Here is an 8,305-nt window from a genome sequence, read left to right on the forward strand (position 1 = left end):
ACCGGTTCCCGGTTCAACCGGTCCGACCGGCCGGGTCGGTTCGGGTTTTAAAACACTGATTCAGATGGATTTGGGATTGAAAATATTTAGCACAATCCAAATCGATAAAAGAAGGACTCAGGCCATTTTTGGCTATCACAGTGATTCGGGTTTGTCGGGTCTTGGATCAGGCAGGTGGGTTTAATCGGGTTAGACCGTCAACTACTTGGAGCATGTTTGATTTTCTGTTTCAATATTTTAAAATGAGCTTTTACACATTTCGATGCTCCAAATGACAAAGTAATTATACTCATGGATTAGAAAAAACGTAGGTTACGTTCAACTTAACGTTTTTCCAAACATACCATTGGTCCTTTTCTGCATGCTGAGAAGAGTGTTGTGATCTTCAAATCGTTGTCTACCGTCACCCTCACCTTCCCCTCCTCATCGATCCTTAATTAGCTCCACCCACATGTGCACAGTGCACCCCCTCACCTGGTTCGCGTCAACCTGACCTGACTTTTCCATTGGTACTACCGCCTTCGCATAGTGCAATAGCCACTTCACCCTCCCCACCAGCTCTCGCAGCGGGTGGAACTCCTCCACCAAGTGCCGCAACTTTGACAGAATCACACTCTTCGAGGTGGCCATTGCGGAGTAGGAAAGGGGTTGAACGCATTTGAAAGGCTTAAGCCCATTTGAAAGGTGTTGGTCAGATTTGGGTACCAACAGGTAAAGATATTTAAACCCGAACTCGACCATCAAAACCCATTAAAACCCGATTTTCCAAACCCGAAAATCCAGAGACCCAAACCCATCCTGTTCGCAACACATCTTTAATTTGGGTTACTTCGATTTTGGGCAGCCTAGGAATATTTGCTCACCCCTACTCTTATCTCACGTGCAAGATGTGTAACAGAAAACGCTAAAAGTCCTATGCATTATTTGTTAATGCTTAATCCGTTTTGGGATGTAATGTGACATCCATTCCACCACAACATATAATACAATTAAATAAGGAAGAAATTCATTAACAACTTAGGTAAAATAAGTTCACATGTAATCCATCTCATAACATCCGACCAAATTTAAATAATTATAAAAAAAAATAATGTTTTCAACAGTGTTTAAATAAGAAAGGAAATGGTAACAAACATGAAAAGATAGAATCATATTCTAATCTCATTACCCCGATGTCACATTATTAGAGCAAACTTGTCGCTTCAACTCTTAGCACCTTGAGTGCCACCCTCATCACTTTCATCATTACCTAAAATAAACCACAATGTATATGGGTGAGAAAAATAGTTATTCATATATATTACACAAGAAAGAATCTCACCCCAACATATAATCAACCCATACAACTCTAGTAACAACCAATCACAATAGTGTCATTATCGCATATATCCATCAATTAATATCACCACTATTACATCGTCATACAGTTCATGCATCATGCTTATGCTCACATCAGTGCAAATGCTATGCACCTCCTAAGAAGCATCAATTCAGAATGTCGCACAATGGACAAACTTTATCAATCTCTTCAGGCACTGCCACGCATGGCCTCACCGTTTACATCACTTATGACCGGCGTCACACTGTTAATCACCACTTATGACTAGTGTATAATAATAAAATTGCCACTCATGACATTCCCTATTAATCACCACTTAGGGCTAGGGTACATGTTTATGCAATATTCACAAATGCTCATGTCATGCTACCTCATCCATTCATCATTTCTATCCATGCCAATGCACAATTAGATATAGAGCCACATCTTACAACCATTCCACATCGAATCACATTTTGCACATCAACTCATCCAAATACACATCATCCATACTTATTCATACAATAATCATTACTGGACATATACAATTCACCAGGATTTGACCAGGCCACACCCAACTCTAAGCCAAAGTAGAGGGTACATAATATTTTCATGCCCGACTTCATACACTCACACCCAACACTAAGAGCAAACAAAGAGCACCATTTCTCTCTCACGCTCAGCGTCACTAAGTCACTCCCAGCCTTAAGGCAAGGTAGAGACTCACCAAATTTGTCACGCCCAGTGTGATACATCCCACACCCGTCGTAACCTCATCTAGGTTTCACATTCATTAGTATGAATGCAAGCGCGATGCCCAACACCCAACGGATTTTCCAGAAACACAGCATGAACGGAACATCAACAAAATTCATAAGAATCATACAATCTTCTGTTTACCAATCCAATCAGTCATAAATACTTATTTCTTACCCAAAAACACATTACAACTTTAATTCATGAATTTACATACTAATTAACAATAATCAAATTACTCAAGAACCCTAACTCACAGAGACATCTCAATGAATTCAATTATCATCCAGATCATCAATTTTACCAAACAATACAACAAACACATTCATAAATCAATATAAAACCCAATTGAATCTTCAATTGCAACGTTAGAACAAAAAATGGAAAATCTTAGGAATTTAGGGATTGCTCTTGCTACCCATCCCTTCTTGTAATGAACTTATTCCCCTCCCTTGTACCTTATTGTGATGGTCTAAAACAATTTGACTAATTTTTAGACGATCTGAGCACTTCTCCTCATAGCTTCTTCCTTCTCTTCCTTCTCTCTCAGTTCTTCCAAGATGTAAAATGAGGTAGATTAAGGTAAACTCTACATAACTCCTCTCTTAAAAGCTCACTGAATCGGGTCAACTCGACTTGTTTCCATTTTCCCATTAAATTAAATAAATAAATTTAATTCAATAAAACTATCTTATTATTTTATTTACTAAAATAATTCTCCATATTTAATTCCAAATAATAATTTTGAATATAATTTAATAATATTTAATTACAAAATTACTCATTATTTAATAATATTTATTTTTAGAAAATTAGGGTGTTACATGTAGCAGAATACATAGAAAATGCTTAAGATCCAAGCATTTTGTGTATATTTTGTCAAACAACAAAAAATGCCTAGATCTCCAAACGTTTTCTTTGTCTGTTGTCTCATTCCATTAGCAATCACTTTCATGGAAAGCGTGGTAGGGGACAATTTTCTTTTTCGCGGAGGATTGCCACAAGGACGAGTTTGTCTTCGATATTGTGTATGATTGTTTTCATTATTAACAATTTATTGATCTTGCAAGACAAGTTCATGACAATTATCAATAACAGAAGAAGTATTTTTCTTTTGCTGAAGATAAGATTTATGTTGGTTAAAATATGGAACATTATTAGGTTACATACTTTGCAAATATGTTGCAGCTAGTTGTGGCAACATTTGCACCAAATAGATTATTAACAAATTCTTTTGTTGTTGATGCGAAAGTGCTGATAATTATCATGGTAGTGATCAAGATGTTGTTATGATGGAGGAATTACATTAATAAGTGAATTACATTGTGATTCTCAACCATCGTTTATGCATATCATCAATAATGATGGGGTTGGGATTTGGAGTTGTATTTTGTTGTGGATACTCTCATTGTGTTGGCACTTCTATTGATGCTTGTGACATTTGGCCAACATCAATATTTTTTACAACTCATGGGTCTTGTAATTGTTGGGGCACAAACAAATAAATAATTGTATTTTGTCTATACCATGCCATATATTCATCTATATGGGATAAATGGCCATTGACAGTTTGCCTTACTATAATGTTTTGTCGACATTTCATCCATTGTTGGATCTAGTAGTGGGTATGTTCTTCTACCCAATTATTGTAGGTCTTTTCCTGCATGGATGTCTTATGTTGTTGATCCAAATTTATAGACAATTATGGTATATCCTAGCATAAACCAAATTGGAGTTTTATCCTATCCACTTGTTGCCATTCAACCACTGTGAAACAAATTAATGGGGTACAAGCATTTCACATTGTTGAATTTTTAAATGCATTTTTTGACAGTATGTGCTCTAACCTCTATAAGGCATCCAAAGAAACTACAAAACTAGGAATAAATATTAATGTCTTAATATGTGACAATTAACAATTTAAAGGAAATATATATAACTTTGTATTTTGCATGTGATCAATTCTTAACCTATACCCGACTAAGTCACCTTTTGGTGTCCCTAAACGCCTCAAGCCCCCACCACTCCATTTGGTACAACATCTATGACGTGGGTAAATAAGTAGTAGTAACTACAACTAGGACAAAAATATGTTTAAATTTTATATACCTAATTGCAAGAGGATATAGTCCTTGTGGATGATTGACCTATAGTGCCATGAAAGGCATGCAATACCACGCCCAAGACTGCAACAACAATGCACTCTCACCAATAACTTGTGCACCTGCAACAACAATGTACTAGGAACAACTTTCTTTAGAGGGGGATCCTCCTCTTGATATTATTCCACTTTTACCTTTCAAGTATTTACGCTTGACAGACTAAAAAAGATGGGCAATGCCCATTCGTCTGAGGGTATTCATAGAGACTTTCCCTCTTTCAAAGCTAACCTCTAATTCAGAGGTGTCAATCCTGACCCTTTGAATGATTTTAGTGAACACCATTCCATAGGGAATGGGTGCCCTCTTACCTCATTGTGCAAAGCAAGATCTCCAATGTTGATAAACCAGAGTTGGAAGATTGATCTTCTCTCCAAGCATGAGGAAGTAGAATCAAAACTTGTCCAGGTCAATAACATGGTCTCTAGAGCCGGTTCGGGGAAGAAATGTGTTGAAAAGTAGGTTGTGGAAATTTTGCATAGGGGAGTCACATTGGCAACCCTGAGAAACTTCTTTAACTCATTCCTTTCAAATGGATGAGGACCATTTTTTGTAGATGAGGGAACCTACAATGGCTTGGGTAATCACAGTTTCCCAGTCACTAGAGTAAATTTCTCCTTCGTCCTTGCAGTATGAGACTATGGCTATAATTAGAGGAGAAATATGAATGGTGATGTTCTCCACTGTGTCGATGATTGAGAGAGGCTCCTGGATAGTTGACGCCTAGAAGTTGGTATAAGGAACATGGAACCAGTCACACTTGAGTTCAACAAACTTCGTTCATCCAGCATTGTCTAGATATAGCCTTACATGATATCCTTCGTCCTACATCTTCTACATAATAATCTTCCTTCTAGGCAGAAAGATGTTCTCAAGGTACTCCTCCATATGCACTTTTTGATCGATGGGGATGGTTCTTGGGGCCATTTTGCACTCGGGGTTTTGAGAGAAAAGGTGTTTTGCAAGGAAGAAGATGAATAGTGATGAGTGCAGAGACAGAGTGAGTGGTTAAGTGTTTTGAGGGACTTGAGTTACAAAGAAAAATACACACATCTGCATGTCGTGGTTGGTGGGCAATAATTGATAGAGGTGACTACATGCTTGACAAGATGCGCTTTTGTTATGTCCATTTTTTTACGTGTTAATTTTTTCGTTAATGATTTATTGCAATTAATAGTCTTTAATGTGTATAATACCTTTTTGAAAACTTCAATTGAGACCTTAGAAAAAACATATATTTATTAAACATAAAAGTGTCAGATTAATGAAGATAGGACGATACATATCAAACTTAACAATAATCAGATAAATCATTTAAAATGATCAGATGAAGCATAATGAGATGATGTATTATCGTCTTAGTCTAATAGGTATCTTAAAAGTAGATTAAAAGATTTTTCAATAAAATTCTTTTGTAAAAATATCAACTTCATATGAATATATCCATAGGAGTTGTGAACTACATCCTTCATTTATACTCTTTCTTTAAATTTTGTCCCTAGCATAGTCTGCACTACACAATCCCACTAAAATGAAATTGTTATTTGTTTTATAGAATAAACTTAGGTTAGAATCTACAATCTATCTAAATATTTGTTTTACATCTTTCAAATTGAGACTCTTTGGGGCTAGATTGAAATCTAGCACATAGACAAACATTGAACATAATATCAGACCTACTGATAGTTAGATAAAGTATGGATCCAATCATACCTTTGTAGATTGTTTGATTTATTGGTTTACCTGATTCGTCTTTTGATAACCCCACAAACGAATGCATGGGAGTATGCATATGCTTGTAATTATCCATTATGAAATTTTTAAGAAGGTGGATGCCTTTATTTGTCTACTTGATATGTCTTACCTATACCCTTTATCTTTCTTTTGCAGCTTCCAAAAGACATATATCCTTCATGTGGTTGGAGGTCTAAGAACATAAACCTTTCTCCCGTCATGAGTCATGAGAACCACTCTCCAAATACCAGCTTGAATCATTCCTTCTTCCCACCAAGGAGATATGTAATGGGAATGATTTGTGATTTTGGTACCTAGATCTTTTTGGGTCGTCTTATGTTAGTCCCACTTGCCTTAGTTGGCCCATTCTGTCTACCTAGAGGTTTTACTCTTTTTCAACTAGCATAGAAGTTAGACTTAGGCCTATTTGAAAATGTCTTTGAATCAGACTCAAGACCAAGACCACTTTTATCAGATGATAGTTTTTTGTGTCTTAAAAGTATGTTTAATTTAGAAGACCCATCTATAAATTTTGTTAAGTCATTCTTGAGTTTTAGGTTTTTAATTTTTAAAGTTTCTACCTCAAGTGGGCAATAATCAGTGATTTTTTTAAGATCCTTGACAAACAATAGAAGGCAGGATTGAATAGTGTGTATCAAAAATTTACACATTTGTTTAGTGAAAATAAAATAACTTATCAAATGAAGAACTAGAGAAGAATCACATGAAGCACCAAAGATTTTTATACTAGTTTGTCTCAACCACCGAGACTACATCTAATTCTCAATCTAACCGGATTGAGTTCCACTAACTTCCGCAAAGTTATAAGTATTATTTTATCAAGCCACTTATGGTTCAATCCTAAGTAGTCTTTGACTTGCCTCTTTAGGCAAAGTATTCTTTGAACAACAAGCCTCTCCAGGCTTAGAACCATGTATTCTTTCAACTAAGCCTTTTTAGGCTCAAACACTAAGTATTCTTTCAAACAAGCCTCTCCAGGCTCAACACTAAGTATTCTTTCACATAAGCCTCTTCAGACTCAACCCTTACAACAAAGGTAATGGATGATTACAGAATTGTTTCATTTCTTCTAGACGTGATGTAATTAACAATGAAAGCAGAAATAATCTACAAAGAAATATATACAAGATTTACAATAAGTGTTTCTTTGTAGTTTTTTTGCTTTGTATATTTTGTATGTTTCTTTATACAAAATTCTTGATGTGTATCACTTCTATCTCTTCTGTTTTATATATGTCAGTACTTCATTTTTTGAAGACTTGATCATTTTATAATAGCTTCAGAGAAGATAATCATTGCAATAATTTTGAGTTGAACTCGTAATTTTTCTCACGAGTTACTTCATTTATCTTCTTTGTTGATCCTATAAATTACCGTTGATACATTTAATGCAAGCATTAAATGCCTTTTAGCAAAAGGTGTATCTTTTATTTGATCTAGCAGGCTATTTATCATCATTTCCTTCTAAAATGAGCATGATAGAAGCAATGTTAGTGGAGAGAAATTAAAGTCAGCACAAAATAGTCTTTTATAGAGCATTTTTTATGATATCCAAGATTTTTGTTTTTACTTCTGACGGATATTTTGTCTTTTCCTTCTTTAACAAATTTCGAGAGTTCTAAGACTTCTTTCTTGTTCGATCTGTTAAGGAATAAAACATTTAATGAAACTTAATGTTAGTCTCACTTGGAAGTATACATTTAATGCATAGAGACAGACTATATGCTTCGTTTGATTTTCTTTATCTTATAAACGATATATGTTTTCCATATTTCGTTTGATATAATATATAGTTGTAGATATTTAACTTTGCTTGAAAGGAAATCTTCTTTTTGTTATCATTAAAACTTGAGGGATCCAAGATCGTCTTTTGATTTAACAGTGTGAAATTTGGTAGAGAGATTTTGTAACGATCTGACATAGCCCCTACACTATACGGCTAAACTACTAGCATTAAAAGGAAGCATCTAGTTTAAGATTATAGAGTTAAAGATACGACAAACATGTACTATACTACATACCTATGAGGGTAAACAACTACATAGATATGTGTAATATAAATAAAGTAATCCAATAAAAGTAAACTATACATCCTAAGTGTTGGTTAAGCATCTCTACAACTAATCCACACAGAACCACCTCCACTAGAAATCAAACAAACATCTAGCTAAGGCTAGTGTATGGCCTCCATTGCAATCTTCCAACCTTATCATTGCCCTGCTCTCATACCATATATGATTATCGTAGTTCACGATACATGGAAATACACAAGGGTAAACTATAGTAAAAAGGAATAACATATATGCATATAAACATG

The 8,305-nt window shown here is 35.1% G+C and overlaps 1 long non-coding RNA gene across 1 annotated transcript; it reads left to right on the forward strand.

The window, feature by feature from the left end:
* The first annotated feature begins 1,067 nt into the window (after positions 1-1,067).
* On the forward strand, positions 1,068-6,575 carry LOC145955820 (uncharacterized). Its single transcript, XR_014432539.1, has 2 exons — positions 1,068-3,102; positions 6,124-6,575. It is a non-coding gene; the product is annotated as an uncharacterized LOC145955820 (long non-coding RNA).
* Positions 6,576-8,305: the final 1,730 nt, after the last annotated feature.

The sequence above is a fragment of the Cajanus cajan genome, chromosome 3 (assembly GCF_000230855.2).
Source record: "Cajanus cajan strain Asha chromosome 3, NIPB_CcT2T_4, whole genome shotgun sequence".
Classification (NCBI taxonomy): Eukaryota; Viridiplantae; Streptophyta; class Magnoliopsida; order Fabales; family Fabaceae; genus Cajanus; species Cajanus cajan.